At 45.2% G+C, this 19,440-nt stretch overlaps 1 protein-coding gene and 2 pseudogenes across 2 annotated transcripts in view; 2 read left to right on the top strand and 1 right to left on the bottom strand.

The window, feature by feature from the left end:
* Window positions 1-19,440, top strand: part of PEX5L (peroxisomal biogenesis factor 5 like) — a 519,042-nt gene that overhangs the window by 67,407 nt on the left and 432,195 nt on the right. The window lies entirely within an intron of this gene.
* On the bottom strand, window positions 6,388-6,506 carry LOC134912247 (5S ribosomal RNA; annotated as a pseudogene).
* LOC134912245 (5S ribosomal RNA) lies at window positions 11,720-11,838 on the top strand (annotated as a pseudogene).

Below are 19,440 nucleotides of genomic sequence, written 5' to 3'. Positions count from 1 at the left end.
GTTGCCTTATCTGGGGTAACCCAGGTAACCCACATCACCCCCGATCTCCTCCGTCCCCCTCCTAGTCCCACCTGCTGCCGTCCAGCTAGCCCACATCCTCTTCCATCCTTCCCCCTCCATCAGATGACGTCCCTCTCCTCTCCTGCGGTTTCCCCGGTACTCTGGCCAGGCCAGTCAAAGTGACTATGCGGACCTCATACGGTCCGTGGGTCGCACGCTCCCCACCCCTGCTTTAATGTGTCCATGTTAAAAATAGATATACATTATTTGAATAGCCTGCGTGTATTTGACATATGCACATTATCCAAGTTGACATACAGCCAATAAGTGGCAATAAATTATTACTTATTCATCAGACATTTAAGAAATGCATTGTATACAACTCAATTAGTTGTCAATAATAGGATTTTGATAACCTACCGGTAAATCCTTTTCTCCTAGTCCGTAGAGGATGCTGGGGATGACATCAAGACCATGGGGTATAGACGGGATCCGCAGGAGACATGGGCACTCTAAAGACTTTTCATTGGGTGTGAACTGGCTCCTCCCTCTATGCCCCTCCTCCAGACCTCAGTTGTAGGAACTGTGCCCAGGGAGACTGACATTTCGAGGAAAGGAATTACTTAACTAGTGGTGAGATATCTACCAACTCACACCCTCAACCATGCCGCACACATGGCATTCAACATAACACACGCCAACAGGCATGAACTAATTGCAGCAACATGCTGAAACCAAGATAACACAACTTGGGTAACTGTAATAACTAAACTGCAGGTAAAGTACGCACTGGGACGGGCGCCCAGCATCCTCTACGGACTAGGAGAAAAGGATTTACCGGTAGGTTATCAAAATCCTATTTTCTCATACGTCCTAGAGGATGCTGGGGATGACATCAAGACCATGGGGTCTATACCAAAGCTCCAGTACGGGCGGGAGAGTGCGGATGACCCTGCAGAACCGATTGACCAAACTTTAGGTCCTCATCGGCCAAGGTGTCAAACTTGTAGAACTTAGCAAATGTGTTTGACCCTGACCAAGTAGCTGCTCGGCAAAGTTGTAATGTCGGGACCCCCGGGTAGCCACCCAGGATGAGCCCAACTTCCTAGTGGAGTGGGCCTTTACCGACGTCGGTAACGGCAATCCAGCCGTAGTATGAGCTTGCTGAATCGTATTTCTAATCCAACGTGCAATAGTCTGCTTGGAAGCAGGACAGCCAATCTTGTGATCATACAGGACAAACAGAGCCTCTGTTTTCCGTATAGGAGCTGTTCTAGCAACATAGATTTTCAAAGCTCTAACCACATCTAGAGACTTTGAATCAGTGAATGTGTCAGTAACTACTGGCACCACAATAGGTTGGTTTATGTGAAAAGCAGAAACCACCTTTGGAAGAAAATGTTGGCGAGTTCGCAACTCTGCCCTATCTTCATGGAAAATCAGGTAAGGGCTCTTGTGAGACAAGGCCCCCAATTCCGACACCCGGTGTGCGGATGCCAATGCCAAAAGCATCACCACTTTCCAAGTGAGAAACTTCAACTCTATCTTTTGTAGAGGCTCAAACCAATCCGATTGAAGGAACTGCAATACCACGTTAAGGTCCCATGGTGCCACTGGAGGCACGAATGGAGGCTGGATGTGCAGAACCCCTTTCACGAAGGTCTGAACCTCTGGAAGAGAGGCAAATTGTTTTTGGAAGAACACTGACAAGGCCAAAATCTGAACCTTGATTGATCCTAATCGTAGGCCCGTCTCCACACCATCCTGCAAAAAAATGGAGAAAATGTCCTAAGTGAAACTCTTCCGTAGGAGCTTTCTTGGATTCACACCAAGACACATATTTTCTCCAAATACGGTGGTAATGTTTTGACGTTACTCCTTTTCTGGCCTGAATAAGGGTGGGGATGACCTCCTTAGGAATACCCTTCCTGGCTAGGATATGGTGCTCAACAGCCATGCCGTCAAACGTAGCCTCGGTAAGTCTTGGTACACACACGGCCCCTGCTGCAGCAGGTCCTCCCGAGGAGGAAAAGGCAGAGGATCTCCTATGAGTAACTGATGAAGATCTGGGTACCAAGCCCTTCTTGGCCAGTCTGGGGCAATGAAGATTGCTCGAACCCTTGTCTTTCTTATGATCCTGAGTACTTTTGGGATCAGCGGAAGTGGAGGGAAAACATACACTGACGGAAACACCCACTGGGTCACCAGTGCATCCACTGCTACTGCTTGAGGGTCTCTCGACCTGGAACAGTATCTGAAGCTAATTGTTGAGACGAGACGCCATCATGTCTATTTGAGGAACTCCCCAAAGACTTGTCACCTCTGTGAAGACTTCTCGGTGGAGGCCCCACTCTCCTGGATGGAGATCGTGTCTGCTAAGGAAGTCTGCTTCCCAGTTGTCTACTCCCGGAATGAATATTGCCGACAGAGCTTGTAGATGTTTTTCTGCCCAGTGGAGGATTTTTGTCGCATCTGCCATTGCTGCTCTGCTTTTCATTCCGCACTGCCTGTTTATGTATGCGACTGCTGTTACATTGTCCGCCTGGATCTGCACGGGATGGTCTTGAAGAAGATGTACCGCTTGTTGAAGGCCGCTGTAAATGGCTTTTAGCTCCAGAACGTTTATGTGAAGGCAGGCTTCCTGTTGTGACCAACGTCGCTGGAAGTTTTCTCCCTGAGAGACTGCTCCCCAGCCTCGGAGACTTTACCCAGTCCTGAATCCCGAACCTGCGTCCCTCTAGCAGGTGAGAGCTGTGCAGCCACCACAGGAGCGAAATCCTGTTTTTTGACGACAGGATTGTCTTTCTGTGCATGTGTAGGTGTGACCCCGACCACTTGTCCAACAGGTCCCACTGGAATACTCTGGCATGAAACCTACCAAACTGTATGGCCTCGTAGGCAGCCACCATCTTCCTCAACAACCGAATGCACTGATGGATCGACACACTTGATGGTTTCAATATCTGTTTTACCATTTTCTGGATTTCCAGAGCCTTTTCCAGCGGAAGAAATACTCTCTGAACTTCTGTATCCAGAATCATCCCGAGGAAAGACAACCTTGTCGTCGGTTCCAACTATGACTTTGGGTAATTTATGATCCACCCATGTTGTTGGAGTATTGACAGGGAGAGGGATATGTTTTGTAATAACTGCACCCTGGATCTCGCCTTTATCAGGAGGTCATCCTGATAAGGGATTATATTGACTCCTTTCTGACGGAGGACCGTCATCTCCGCCATCACCTTGGTGTATACCCTCGGCGCCGTGGAGAGACCGAAAGGTAACGTCTGGAATTGGTAATGGCAATCCTGAATCGCGAATCTCAGATAAGCCTGGTGAGGAGGATAAATGGGAACATGCAGGTAAGGATCCTTTATGTCCACCGACACTAAGTAGTCCCCCTCCTCCAGACTGGCAATCACCGCCCAAAGTGATTCCATCTTGAACTTGAACCTTTTCAGGAAGAAATTCAGATCTTTTAGATTTAGGATCGGTCTGACCGAGCCGTCCGGCTTCGGAACAACAAAGAGGCTTGAATAAAAACCCCACCCTTGTTGTGACCACGGTACCAGGACTATAGCCTGGTCTAGACATAATTTTTGGATTGCCGCTGTTACTGCTTCTCTCTCTGGTGGAGAAGCTGGCAAGGTCAATTTGAAAAATCGGCATGGGGGAACATCTTGAAACTTTATTTGTATCCCTGGGATACTATTTGCAACACCCAGGGATCCAGGCCAGACAGAATCCAATCCTGGCTGAAGAGTTTAGGATGTACCCCCACCCGAGCGGCCTCCCGCAAGGGAGTTCCAACGTCATGCTGGAGATTTGGCAGAATTAGGGGTAGACTTCTGCTCTTGGGCACCTGGAGCCGGTGTGGGCTTCTTTCCCCTTCCCCTTCCCCTACCTGCAAAGAAGGGGGAACCTCTCGCCTTTCTGTATTTATTGGGCCGAAAGGACTGCATTTGCGGGTGATAGGTCTTTTTTGCCGGTGCAGGCGCAGAGAGCAAAAATGTTGACTTACCTGCGGTAGCCGCCGAGACTAACGCATCCAGGCCATCGCCAAATAAGGCCTCACCTTTATATGGTAGAGCCTCCATGTTTCTTTTGGAATCTGCATCCACGTTCCACTGGCGAATCCATAACGCCCGCCTAGCCGATACTGCCATGGTAGTGGCTTGTGAACTCAAGAGTCCAATATCCTTCATTGCTTCCAGCATGTAGGTGGAAGCGTCCTTGATATTCCCTAACTTAAGGAGTATCTCATCTTTATCAATAGTGTCAATTTCTGATGACACGCTCTCTGACCATTTTTCAATAGCGCGACTCACCCATGCGCAGGCAATAGTGGGCCTGATCAGTGTACCATTGGTAACATAAATGGATTTCAATGTCATTTCCATTTTGCGGTCTGCCAGCTCTTTAAGAGAAGCCGTGCCAGGAGCAGGGAGAATTACCTTCTTTGTCAACCTGGAAAGTGCACTGTCTAACACAGGGGGTGACTCAATGCCGGCCATAGGCATAGGCAAACTAGGCAATTGCCTAGGGCATTTGATATGCCTAGGGGCATCATCAGCTTCTGCTGATTAAAATTATATGCAGAATGCCTATATTCTGTATGTAGCATTTCATATGCAGATACAGCCACAGTCTCACACAGTATAGAGGCATTCTGCATATCAGTTTAATCAGCAGAAGCTGCTTGTGCATCCTAGCCACATAGCAATGCAAATAAGATGCATTTTCATTTAAAAAAAAAGGTGCCCGATGTTAGCATTGATGCAAGATTTGTGCGGACACATCTGTATCCAAACAGAGGTCACAGTGTTAGTGGAAGTGTGAGTGCTGTGTGCATGTGAGTGGGTTGGTTGTGCAGTAGTGTTCAGAATATGTGTAAGGAGCATTATGTGTGTCATGTAAAAATGCATTAATAATGTGCAACATATGTGTAAAGGGCCACTATGTGTGTCATTATGTGTATAAGGGCATTAATAATGTGCGGCATATGGCTAACAGGGTACTACTGTATGTGTGTCATTATGTGTATAGGGGCACTAATAATGTGCAGCAAATGTGTAGGGGGCACTATGTGTGTCATTATGTGTATAAGGGCATTAATAATGTGCGGCATATGTGTAAGGGACATTAATTGTAAAAGGGCATTCATAAAGGTTGGCATAATGTGTAAGGTGCATTATGTTTATAAGGACATTAATGTGTCTCATATGTGTAAGGGGCATTACTATGTGGAATTGTGTATAAATGCATTACTAATGTGTGGCATTATGTGTATAAGGTGCTCTACTATGTGGCGTTGCATATAGAAAGGGCACTACTGTGTCGTCTAATGTGAATAAAGAGCAATAAGGTGTGGTGCAATGTGAATAAGGAGCAATTCAGTGTGATGTAATGTGAATAAGGGGCTCTACCGTGAGGAGTAACGTTTGTAGGGTAAAGTGATACTACTGTGGGATGTAACATGAATTATGGACACTATCGCAAGATAAAATGTGAATAAAGTTGCAGTACTGTGTGGCGTAATTGGAATTGGGGTTACTATTGTGTGGCCATGCCCCTTCCCAGCAAGAAGATGCCCCTTTTTGGCTTGTGCGTCAAATGTGCGAACTGTTCCTTTTTAAAATATAGGGGGTACAAGGACTGCTATGGGTGAGGGGTGATGGTGCTGGGAAAGAGGTGCAAGGTCAGAGGCAGAACCAGCGGTGGTGCTAGGGGGCACCAGCCAAAATCTTGCCTAGGGCACCATATTGGTTAGGGCCGGCTCTGGGATGACTCACATTTTTTCCTGTCTTCAACCGGGAAAGGATAAGCTATGTGAATCCTTTTGGGAATCCGAAATTTTTTTATTAGTATTCACCCACATCCCTTCAAACAGAGCATTTAGTTCATGTGAAGGAGGGAACGTGAATTTGGATTTCTTTTCCTTACATAAATAAGCTTTCTCCTGAGGTACATGAGTGCTTTCTGTAACCTCCAACACGTCCCTTATAGCCACAATCATATATTGTATACTTTTTTAATAAAGAGAAGAGAGAAAAAGAAAAAGAAACCCTTGTTGGGAGCACTCACTCTTGGAAACAATGGAGAGTTAGATAATATTTGATAAATTAGGTATTTAAAACGTAACTTTTAATTATTTATAGGTAAAATACGGAGTACACCCTGTTTTGTTGTTTAAAATGTAATTAAATAAACGTGAATCATTGGTTTCGAATTACCGCTGTGAATATATAGGTGAAAACATGTATATATATATAAGGCCAAAAAATTGCAAAAAAAGGTTCGGCATGAAATATGGCAAAATCATGGAATGTGCCCACCAGGTATTGTTTTTTAGGTTAGTGCAATAATCTGAGTATTGCCATCAAGTAAAACCTACAACACCAGGTATTCCTTAGTGGTCAACCACCTAAGTACTGACCAGGCCCAACACCGTATTGCTTCCAAGATCGGACGAGATTGGGCATGCGCGGTGTGGTGTGGTAGTAGATTTCGGTTTGAACAGCTGGTATGCAGCTATCAACTACAATACAGACCTGGTTCTTGAAATGGGCAGATAGCCTCTTAGAGAAGAGACATGTGTTTGACCATCATTGCACCGAATTGTATTCCAAATATATAGGTATACTAAGGTTTAAATCATATGATCAGTCGGTTTTGCCAAACTGAGCCGCCTGTATGTTGCTTTTGATTGTGTGTGCTATGCAACATAAATCCCCAATGGATTTTTCACACGTAGTAGGGCATAAGAAAACCCTTGTTGTACTGATGACACGCCAACAAAAAAAACATTAAATAATGAAAGTAATGTAATGTCATTAAGGCTGAAAATTATTCAAAAATATCTTTATCAGCTGTACAGACAGTCTGGCAGATGAATAAATAGGGAATGTATTACAAAAGACACAAACCCTCCTGCCCACACTTAGGCTAAACGGAACCTTAGAGCCTGAAACGCCGCATGCTGTCTGTGTGGCAATCTTGTTGCCAAAATGAACCACTAAACATGTATCCACTGAATCTCCACAATAAATTAATCAAAAATATGGCATGCCGAATATAATTTGTGCTTCATTGGCAATTGTATATACAATCATTCATGTGCTCATATTTAAGATAACTGTGGGGAAAAAAAAGGGAAGAATTATGCTGCTGAATATGCAGGAATAAATGAGTGGCAACATATATGTTCCAATTGCTGCAGCTATAGTGGATGACAGTTTGTAGCTATTTTGTAATGTGTCTGCCCAAAATTGACACAGAAAAAAGTACAAATAAAGATAAGCTGTGTATTGATAGCACTTATGAAACAGATTGTTCCATATGTTGTAGATGTACCTTATATAACTGGCATAATTTGCCGAAAAATTTTTTTTGAGGACCAGTGCACCTGTTGTTTAAATTACATAAGTGCGTGGCAGGAGAGCGGGAGACGTGAAAGTGCAGGATATAACTATAAGTGATACTTAGAGCCGTCTGTCGTCTGTCTCCTGTACTGCTGTGTGCCGCTGTCAGTGCCGCGTTCAGCTCGAGTTAACGAGCTGTGAAGATCTGCGGCTTGCCCAGTCTCCTCTCCTGCCGGTCTGCTGGTCACGTGAGCGCGCTCACCGTGACCACGTCCACCTCCCCTACGTACGTTTCACAACGAGCTTGTTCACGGGTAGTGTGAACACTGAAGGTGCAGACCCGGTTTTTAAGTCTGCTGAGATAATTGGTAATTGGCTACAGAGTTTAATAATTGTAGCAATGATTACCTCTGGGTCTGGCTGTTTGAAAAGAGCTGCAGTGAAAGCTCAAGGAATGTCCTGCATGTATCAATGTGAATAGTGAATAGATGGCCTGCAACATATGCGATGGGAAATTCTGAATATAGTATATTTGAAATTTGTTTGGTGAACATAATAGAATGAGGAAAAATTGTTGTGTGATTAAGCACATATGTGCCGGGAAAAAGAAGAGTATTAAGGTGTGGATAAGATAGATAAATGAAAAAATATAGATAATTAAATAATTAAATAAATATATATATGAATAAGTAATAATAACTAATAATGGTAAAAGATATAAATATATATGAATAAATATAATTGAAAACTAGGAGTTTGAGGAAAAAGTGGGTGTATAAGAATTAATGTGGCAAATGCAAATTGGTAGTGTTAAAAACAGATAGTGTTAAAAAAACTGATTGGGGGGGGGGGGGTCCTTGCCGACCTACTCCAGTTCATACTCAGTCACAATCTCTTCACCTTCAATAACAAATTTTTTTTACAGACCAGGGGCACCGCTATGGGGGCAGCTTGTGCCCCCACGTATGCGAATATCTTTTTAGGATGGTGGGAACGCGAATTTGTGTTCACGGACAGCAATGATGTTTTCACATCCAATATCATCATGTGGGTAAGGTACATCGATGATATTCTGATGATATGGGAAGGTGATGTACAGATGCTTCTCCTGTTTATAGAACATCTTAACAACAACAACCTCAATATTCGACTTACCCACCAAATCAGTCAGGATGAACTCCCATTTTTAGATGTACTGATCTATAAAGATGTAAACAAAATGCTCTCAACAAAACTATATAGAAAGGAGACATCCTCAAACACTCTGCTACACCAAACTAGCTCCCACTTTCCCCCAACAATTACAAACATACCCAAGGGGGAATATCTCCGTTTAAGAAGGAACTGCTCCAATGATCAAGACTTCGAGGATCAAAGCAAAGAACTCTCGAAGAGATTACGAGAAAGGGGATACAGTAACACCTCAATCAAGAAAGCCAGTAGAAACATCCAGAATATCCAGAGAGAACATCTTATCTTTGAAAAGAAACAAAAACCACAACAAGACAAGAATATCAGGTTTGTAGGGGGTTTCTGCCAAGAGTGGCGTCAGGTAAAACAAGCCATTCAAAAACACTGGGGAATTCTCCATTTGGATCCCACTTTATCTCAAAAACTTGGACCACAAGTATCCATGAGCTGGAGGAGATCGAGAAACTTGAAAGATAGACTGGTGTCCAGCCATTTCCAAACTACACGAGGCAAATTACAACCCACGATCGGCACACATCCATGTGGTCATTGTAAAGCCTGTCAATATATTCTTAAGACTGACAACATTCAGGACCGCTATGGCAAAGACATTAAAATCAGACATTTCATTAACTGCTCAACAGAAGGAGTGATTTATTGCATAGTATGCACATGTGGACAAAGATACGTTGGCATGACGACCAGAGCATTCAAGCAAAGAATTCTGGAACACGTTGGATCTATTCGCAATGCGACAAAAGATCTACAAAAAATGAAGCAAATCACCTCTGTAGCACGACATTTTGTCTCTAAACATGCAGGCCGGTGGAATGAACTTAAGGTCTGTGGACTTGAGCAAGTTAAACTGGGTATACGAGGAGGAGATTTGACCAATACCCTTTTACGGAAGGAATGTGAGTGGACTTTTAGACTAAACTCACTACATCCCCAAGGACTCAATGAAACCATTAATTATGGCGCCTTTCTTTCAACTTGACCATATTACCATTAAACCATATTACCATTAAATAATAACTAATAACTAGCCTAGTAGGGACCACACTATCACACATCACTATCTCTTTCTCTCATAGCCTATTTTTATTTATCCTTCAGCCCCCCCCCCTTCCCCCCCCCCCCCTCTTTTTTTCATAAACCCCCCCCCCCTTCTCCTTTTCACCCTCCCCTCTATTTTCCTCCCGTCCTCCCCCTTTCTATTTATACTTTTCACAATCTATTTTTACTATACAACCTGCACAATGCAGGGCACCCCATATCCCCTTTCCTCTCACACACCATTGCATTCAACACTATCATTTCTCACGCCATGTTTTTTTCCCTTCCAACACCTCATTAACATACTCACTCTTCTTCCCCATTAACCATATTTCCAACACCTCACAAACATACACACCCCTTTTCCCCATTAACATCACAACAAACCCCCCCCCCTTTTCTTTCCCCAAACCCCCCCCCCCCAATCAGTTTTTTTAACACTATCTGTTTTTAACACTACCAATTTGCATTTGCCACATTAATTCTTATACACCCACTTTTTCCTCAAACTCCTAGTTTTCAATTATATTTATTCATATATATTTATATCTTTTACCATTATTAGTTATTATTACTTATTCATATATATATTTATTTAATTATCTATATTTTTTCATTTATCTATCTTATCCACACCTTAATACTCTTCTTTTTCCCGGCACATATGTGCTTAATTACACAACAATTTTTCCTCATTCTATTATGTTCACCAAACAAATTTCAAATATACTATATTCAGAATTTCCCATCGCATATGTTGCAGGCCATCTATTCACTATTCACATTGATACATGCAGGACATTCCTTGAGCTTTCACTGCAGCTCTTTTCAAACAGCCAGACCCAGAGGTAATCATTGCTACAATTATTAAACTCTGTAGCCAATTACCAATTATCTCAGCAGACTTAAAAACCGGGTCTGCACCTTCAGTGTTCACACTACCCGTGAACAAGCTCGTTGTGAAACGTACGTAGGGGAGGTGGACGTGGTCACGGTGAGCGCGCTCACGTGACCAGCAGACCGGCAGGAGAGGAGACTGGGCAAGCCGCAGATCTTCACAGCTCGTTAACTCGAGCTGAACGCGGCACTGACAGCGGCACACAGCAGTACAGGAGACAGACGACAGACGGCTCTAAGTATCACTTATAGTTATATCCTGCACTTTCACGTCTCCCGCTCTCCTGCCACGCACTTATGTAATTTAAACAACAGGTGCACTGGTCCTCAAAAAAAAATTTTCGGCAAATTATGCCAGTTATATAAGGTACATCTACAACATATGGAACAATCTGTTTCATAAGTGCTATCAATACACAGCTTATCTTTATTTGTACTTTTTTCTGTGTCAATTTTGGGCAGACACATTACAAAATAGCTACAAACTGTCATCCACTATAGCTGCAGCAATTGGAACATATATGTTGCCACTCATTTATTCCTGCATATTCAGCAGCATAATTCTTCCCTTTTTTTTCCCCACAGTTATCTTAAATATGAGCACATGAATGGTTGTATATACAATTGCCAATGAAGCACAAATTATATTCGGCATGCCATATTTTTGATTAATTTATTGTGGAGATTCAGTGGATACATGTTTAGTGGTTCATTTTGGCAACAAGATTGCCACACAGACAGCATGCGGCGTTTCAGGCTCTAAGGTTCCGTTTAGCCTAAGTGTGGGCAGGAGGGTTTGTGTCTTTTGTAATACATTCCCTATTTATTCATCTGCCAGACTGTCTGTACAGCTGATAAAGATATTTTTGAATAATTTTCAGCCTTAATGACATTACATTACTTTCATTATTTAATGTTTTTTTTGTTGGCGTGTCATCAGTACAACAAGGGTTTTCTTATGCCCTACTACGTGTGAAAAATCCATTGGGGATTTATGTTGCATAGCACACACAATCAAAAGCAACATGCAGGCGGCTCAGTTTGGCAAAACCGACTGATCATATGATTTAAACCTTAGTATACCTATATATTTGGAATACAATTCGGTGCAATGATGGTCAAACACATGTCTCTTCTCTAAGAGGCTATCTGCCCATTTCAAGAACCAGGTCTGTATTGTAGTTGATAGCTGCATACCAGCTGTTCAAACCGAAATCTACTACCACACCACACCGCGCATGCCCAATCTCGTCCGATCTTGGAAGCAATACGGTGTTGGGCCTGGTCAGTACTTAGGTGGTTGACCACTAAGGAATACCTGGTGTTGTAGGTTTTACTTGACGGCAATACTCAGATTATTGCACTAACCTAAAAAACAATACCTGGTGGGCACATTCCTTGATTTTGCCATATTTCATGCCGAACCTTTTTTTTGCAATTTTTTGGCCTTATATATATACATGTTTTCACCTATATATTCACAGCGGTAATTCGAAACCAATGATTCACGTTTATTTAATTACATTTTAAACAACAAAACAGGGTGTACTCCGTATTTTACCTATAAATAATTAAAAGTTACGTTTTAAATACCTAATTTATCAAATATTATCTAACTCTCCATTGTTTCCAAGAGTGAGTGCTCCCAACAAGGGTTTCTTTTTCTTTTTCTCTCTTCTCTTTATTACCAATGTAATAGACCCATGGGAGCACCATCGACAATCACCCTCCTTTTCTCTACCCACAACTTTGACAGCTTAATGGTAGATGGTGATTAATTCCGAAAGTTTTTTCGGTTGGTCGGTTTTCTTGGAAACTTACATTAATTATCTACTCATGCAACATCATTTACTCTTGTGCGGCATCCTTAACCCAATTTTCCTTTTGCATATTGTATACTTTTTGCCAATTTATGATCTATCTCTCTGGATTCACTATTGTCGACACAAGAATCAGAATCAGTTTTCGTTATCAGTGTTTACAACATTTGCAAATGGTCTCTTATGTGACCCAGAGGGGCCGCCCGCATAAGGAATAACAGCATCCTGAAAAATCACATCTTCCACAGATTTTCTCCAGCATGCAGCCTTAGATTCAGACTTATCCAATCTACGGTTAATCAGAAGCATACTGTCACATAGCTCTTTCACCCATGCAGGCTCTTGGTGTGCCGGTAGCACCACCACATTACAACTCTGTGTCCCTAAAATGGCTCTCCCTGCCTCAGGAACTCCCTGCCTCAGACATGCCTCACACGTGTACACCACACTCACAGACACACTGGGATTTATTTTGGGGACAGACCCACAGTAAAATCTGTCAGAGGGACACAGGATAGGAGCAGCCAGTTCACAAACCCAGCGCCAGTATTGCCTGTGAACACAGTATGTCCACAGCCCAAAAGCACTTTTAAATAGTAATATACACTATCAAATGCACCACAATTGCTTTGTGCCCGCCCTTTATAGCACCCTGTACTTGTCAGAAGTGGAGGAGAGGACCAGCGTGTTCTCTGCAGACTGAGGAGAGAGAGAAAATGGTGCTGAGTAGTGTGCTGGCTGCCTGAGGAAGAAGTTCCGCCCCCATGGCACGTCCTTACACTCAGTATATTGACTTATTATTTATACTGGCGGGGGTAGGGCTGTGCCAGCGGCATCTTATGCCCCCTTTTAGCCAGTTTGAGGTATTTTTCTTGCTGCCCAGGGCGCCCCCCCCCCCCCCGTGCCCTGCACCATGCAGTGCCTGTGTGTGTGGGCAGCAATGGCGCGCTGCGCTCCTACCATCCACCCGCACCTCAGTCATCACTTACTTGATTGAAGATCATTCTTCTCATACTCACCTGTCTTCTGACTTCTGGCTCTGTGAGGGGGTGACGGCGTGCTGTGGGAGTGAGCATCTAGACACGGCTAGCGTTCAGTTCCCTTCAGGAGCTAATGGTGTCCTGTCAGTCAGAAGCAGAGCCATGAAACTCTGAGGAAGTTGGTTCTGCTTCTGCCCCCTCAGTCCCACGAAGCAGGGAGTCTGATGCAAGCAGATCTCCCTGAAAATAAAAAAACCTAACATAAGTCTTTTCAGAGAAACTCAGTAGAGCTCCTCAGAGTGCATCCAGTCAACCTGGGCACATTTCTAAAACTGAGGTCTGGAGGAGGGGCAGAGAGGGAGGAGCCAGTTCACACCCAATGAAAAGTCTATACCCCATGGTCTTGATGTCCTCCCCAGCATCCTCTAGGACATATGAGAAATCCTGTTTCCTGGTGATTTGTCTGATCCAGGTAGAAATAGTATATGATACAATAGTCTATTGTTTTCATTTAGACATATCTGCAGTCTCAGGTTTCTATTATAGAAAGTGCTGCCGCAGTAGGGAAACCTGCAGCACAAATACAGATGAGATGCACTGTGTCTACATTTAACACATTTTCTACTTAGCAGAGACTCAGGAGCAGTGCCGTTTCTAGCGGCGGGCGAGCCGTGCAACCGCACGGGGCGCCCGCCGCGGCACTTTGTGACTACTCCTCTCCTCCCTCTCTCTTCCCCCGAGCGCTCCTGCTCGGGGGGCGGGGCTTCGCGGAATGACGCGTTTGCGTCGTGACGTCACGACGCAAACGCGTCATTCCGCGAAGCCCTGCCCCCCGAGCAGGAGCGCTCGGGTGGAAGAGAGAGGGAGGAGAGGACTGGAGATAAACATCGACGGAGGAGGCGGCCGGCGCGCGGGACCCGAAGAGCGGCAAGTTGTAAGTACTCTCTCTCTCTCTCTCTCTCTCTCTCCCCCCCCCCTACCCCTCACTTGACACCTGCCGCACTGTGTAAAATGGGGATATCTGCCGCACTGTGTAAAATGGGGATACCTGCCGCACTGTGTAAAATGGGGATATCTGCCGCACTGTGTAAAATGGGGATACCTGCCGCACTGTGTAAAATGGGGGCACCTGCCGCACTGTGTAAAATGGGGATATCTGCCGCACTGTGTAAAATGGGGATACCTGCCGCACTGTGTAAAATGGGGATACCTGCCGCACTGTGTAAAATGGGGACACCTGCCGCACTGTGTAAAATGGGGGCACCTGCCGCACTGAAAATGGGGATACCTGCCGCACTGTGTAAAATGGGGGCACCTGCCGCACTGTGTAAAATGGGGATACCTGCCGTACTGTGTAAAATGGGGACACCTGCCTGCCGCACTTTGTTAAATGGGGACACCTGCCTGCCACACTTTGTAAATGGGGACACCTGCCTGCGTACTGTGTAAAATGGGGATATCTGCCTGCGTACTGTGCAAAATGGGGACACCTGCCTGCCGCACTTTGTTAAATGGGGACACCTGCCTGCCGCACTTTGTAAATGGGGACACCTGCCTGCCGCACTTTGTTAAATGGGTACACCTGCCTGCCACACTTTGTAAATGGGGACACCTGCCTGCCGCACTTTGTTAAATGGGGACACCTGCCTGCCACACTTTGTAAAAATAAGAATTTACTTACCGATAATTCTATTTCTCGGAGTCCGTAGTGGATGCTGGGGTTCCTGAAAGGACCATCGGGAATAGCGGCTCCGCAGGAGACAGGGCACAAAAGTAAAGCTTTCCGATCAGGTGGTGTGCACTGGCTCCTCCCCCTATGACCCTCCTCCAAGCCAGTTAGGTACTGTGCCCGGACGAGCGTACACAATAAGGGAGGAATTTTGAATCCCGGGTAAGACTCATACCAGCCACACCAATCACACCGTACAACTTGTGATCTAAACCCAGTTAACAGTATGATAACAGCGGAGCCTCTGAAAAGATGGCTCACAACAATAATAACCCGATTTTTGTAACTATGTACAAGTATTGCAGATAATCCGCACTTGGGATGGGCGCCCAGCATCCACTACGGACTCCGAGAAATAGAATTATCGGTAAGTAAATTCTTATTTTCTCTATCGTCCTAGTGGATGCTGGGGTTCCTGAAAGGACCATGGGGATTATACCAAAGCTCCCAAACGGGCGGGAGAGTGCGGATGACTCTGCAGCACCGAATGAGAGAACTCCAGGTCCTCCTTAGCCAGGGTATCAAATTTGTAGGATTTTACAAACGTGTTTGCCCCTGACTAAATAACCGCTCGGCAAAGTTGTAAAGCCGAGACCCTTCGGGCAGCCGCCCAAGATGAGCCCACCTTCCTTGTGGAATGGGCATTTACATATTTTGGCTGTGGCAGGCCTGCCACAGAATGTGCAAGCTGAATTGTATTACACATCCAACTAGCAATAGTCTGCTTAAAAGCAAGAGCACCCAGTTAGTTGGGTGCATACAGGATAACAGCAAGTCAGTTTTCCTGACTCCAGCCGTCCTGGAACCTATATTTTCAGGGCCCTGACAACATCTAGCAACTTGGAGTCCTCCAAGTCCCTAGTAGGTGCAAGGCACCACAATAAGCTGGTTCAGGTGAAACACTGACACCACCTTAGGGAGAGAACTGGGGACGAGTCCGCAGCTCTGCCCTGTCCGAATGGACAAACAAATATGGGCTTTTTTGAGAAAAAAACCACCAATTTGACACTCGCCTGGTCCAGGCCAGGGCCAAGAACATGGTCACTTTTCATGTGAGATGCTTCAAATCCACAGATTTGACTGGTTTTAAACCAATGTGATTTGAAGAATCCCAGAACTACGTTGAGATCCCACAGTGCCACTGGAGGCACAAAAGAGGGTTGTATATGCAATACTCCCTTGACAAAGTTCTGGACTTCAGGAACTGAAGCCAATTCTTTCTGGAAGAAAATTGACAGGGCCGAAATTTGAACCTTAATGGACCCCAATTTGAGGCCCATAGACACTCCTGTTTGCAGGAAATGCAGGAATCGACCGAGTTGAAATTTCTTTGTGGGGCCTTCCTGGCCTCACACCACGCAACATATTTTCGCCACATGTGGTGATAATGTTGTGCGGTCACCTCCTTTCTGGCTTTGACCAGGGTAGGAATGACCTCTTCCGGAATGCCTTTTTTCCTTAGGATCCGGCGTTCCACCGCCATGCCAACAAACGCAGCTGCGGTAAGTCTTGGAACAGACATGGTACTTGCTGAAGCAAGTCCCTTCTTAGCGGCAGAGGCCATAAGACCTCTGTAAACATCTCTTGAAGTTCCGGGTACCAAGTCCTTCTTGGCCAATCCGGAGCCATGAGTATAGTTCTTACTCCTCTACGTCTTATAATTCTCAGCACCTTAGGTATGAGAAGCAGAGGAGGGAACACATACACCGACTGGTACACCCACGGTGTTACCAGAACGTCCACAGCTATTGCCTGAGGGTCTCTTGACCTGGCGCAATACCTGTCCCGTTTTTTGTTCAGACGGGACGCCATCATGTCCACCTTTGGTATTTCCCAACGGTTTACAATCATGTGGAAAAAACTTCCCGATGAAGTTTCCACTCTCCCGGGTGGAGGTCGTGCCTGCTGAGGAAGTCTGCTTCCCAGTTTCCATTCCCGGGATGAAACACTGCTGACAGTGCTATCACATGATTTTCCGCCCAGCGAAAAGTCCTTGCAGTTTTTGCCATTGCCCTCCTGCTTCTTGTGTCGCCCTGTCTGTTTACGTGGGCGACTGCCGTGATGTTTTTCCCACTGGATCAATACCGGCTGACCTTGAAGCAGAGGTCTTGCTAAGCTTAGAGCATTATAAATTTACCCTTAGCTCCAGTATATTTATGTGGAGAAAAGTCTCCAGACTTGATCACACTCCCTGGAAATTTTTTCCTTGTGTGACTGCTCCCCAGCCTCTCGGGCTGGGCTCCGTGGTCACCAGCATCCAATCCTGAATGCCGAATCTGCGGCCCTCTAGAAGATGAGCACTCTATGACCACCACAGGAGAGACACCCTTGTCCTTGGATATAGGGTTATCCGCTGATGCATCTGAAGATGCGATCCGGACCATTTGTCCAGCAGATCCCACTGAAAAGTTCTTGCGTGAAATCTGCCGAATGGAATTGCTTCGTAGGAAGCCACCATTTTCTACCAGGACCCTTGTGCAATGATGCACTGTTTTTAGGAGGTTCCTGACTAGCTCGGATAACTCCCTGGCTTTCTCTTTCGGGAGAAACACCTTTTTCTGGACTGTGTCCAGAATCATCCCTAGGCACAGCAGACGTGTCGTCGGGATCAGCTGCGATTTTGGAATATTTAGAATCCACCCGTGCTGTTGTAGCAGTATCCGAGATAGTGCTACTCCTACCTCCAACTGTTCCCTGGACTATGCCCTTATCAGGAGATCGTCCAAGTAAGGGATAATTAAGACGCCTTTTCTTCGAAGAAGAATCATCATTTCGGCCATTACCTTAGTAAAGACCCGGGGTGCCGTGGACAATCCAAACGGCAGCATCTGAAACTGATAGTGACAGTTCTGCACCACGAACCTGAGGTACCCTTAGTGAGAAGGGCAAATTTGGGACATAGAGGTAAGCATCCCTGATGTCCCGGGACACTATATAGTCCCCTTCTTCCTGTTCGTTATCACTGCTCTGAGTGACTCCATCTTGATTTGAACCTTTGTAAGTGTTCAAAAATTTTTTTAGATTTAGAATAAGTCTCACCTAGCCTTCTGGCTTCAGTACCACAATATAGTGTGGAATAATACCCCTTTTCTTGTAGTAGGAGGGGTAATTTAATTATCACCTGCTGGGAATACAGCTTGTGAATTTTTTCCCATACTGCCTCCTTGTCGGAGGGAGACCTTGGTAAAGCAGACTTCAGGAGCCTGCGAAGGGGAAACGTCTCGACATTCCAATCTGTACCCCTGGGATACTACTTGTAGGATCCAGGGGTCCTGTACGGTCTCAGCGCCATGCTGAGAACTTGTCAGAAGCGGTGGAACGCTTCTGTTCCTGGGAATGGGCTGCCTGCTGCAGTCTTCTTCCCTTTCCTCTATCCCTGGGCAGATATGATCTTATAGGGACGAAAGGACTGAGGCTGAAAAGACGGTGTCTTTTTCTGCAGAGATGTGACTTAGGGTAAAAACGGTGGATTTTCCAGCAGTTGCTGTGGCCACCAGGTCCGATGGACCGACCCCAAATAACTCCTCTTCCTTTATACGGCAATACACCTTTGTGCCGTTTGGAATCTGCATCACCTGACCCCTGTCGTGTCCATAACATCTTCTGGCAGTTATGGACATCGCATTTACTCTTGATGCCAGAGTGCAAATATCCCTCTGTGCATCTCGCATATATAGAAATGCATCCTTTAAATGCTCTATAGTCAATAAAATACTGTCCCTGTCAAGGGTATCAATATTTTTAGTCAGGGAATCCGACCAAGCCACCCCAGCTCTGCACATCCAGGCTGAGGCGATCGCTGGTCGCAGTATAACACCAGTATGTGTGTATATACTTTTTATGATATTTTCCAGCCTCCTGTCAGCTGGTCCTTGAGGACGGCCCTATCTATAGACGGTACCGCCACTTGTTTTGATAAGCGTGTGAGCGCCTTATCCACCCTAAGGGGTGTTTCCCAACGCGCCCTAACTTCTGGCGGGAAAGGGTATACCGCCCATAATTTTCTATCGGGGGGAACCCACGCATCATCACACACTTTATTTAATTTATCTGATTCAGGAAAAACTATGGTAGTTTTTTCACATCCCACATAATACCCTCTTTTGTGGTACTTGTAGTATCAGAAATATGTAACACCTCCTTCATTGCCTTTAACGTGTGGCCCTAATAAGGAATACGTTTGTTTATTCACCATCGACACTGGATTCAGTGTCCCTGTCTGTGTCTGTGTCGACCGACTAAAGTAAACGGGCGTTTTAAAACCCCTGACGGTGTTTTTGAGACGTCTGGACCGGTACTAATTGTTTGTCGGCCGTCTCATGTCGTCAACCGACCTTGCAGCGTGTTGACATTATCACGTAATTCCCTAAATAAGCCATCCATTCCGGTGTCGACTCCCTAGAGAG

This window comes from Pseudophryne corroboree, chromosome 4 (assembly GCF_028390025.1).
Source record: "Pseudophryne corroboree isolate aPseCor3 chromosome 4, aPseCor3.hap2, whole genome shotgun sequence".
NCBI lineage: Eukaryota > Metazoa > Chordata > Amphibia > Anura > Myobatrachidae > Pseudophryne > Pseudophryne corroboree.
The sequence above is the reverse complement of the archived record's forward strand: the minus strand, read 5'-3'. Positions and strand labels throughout refer to the sequence as shown.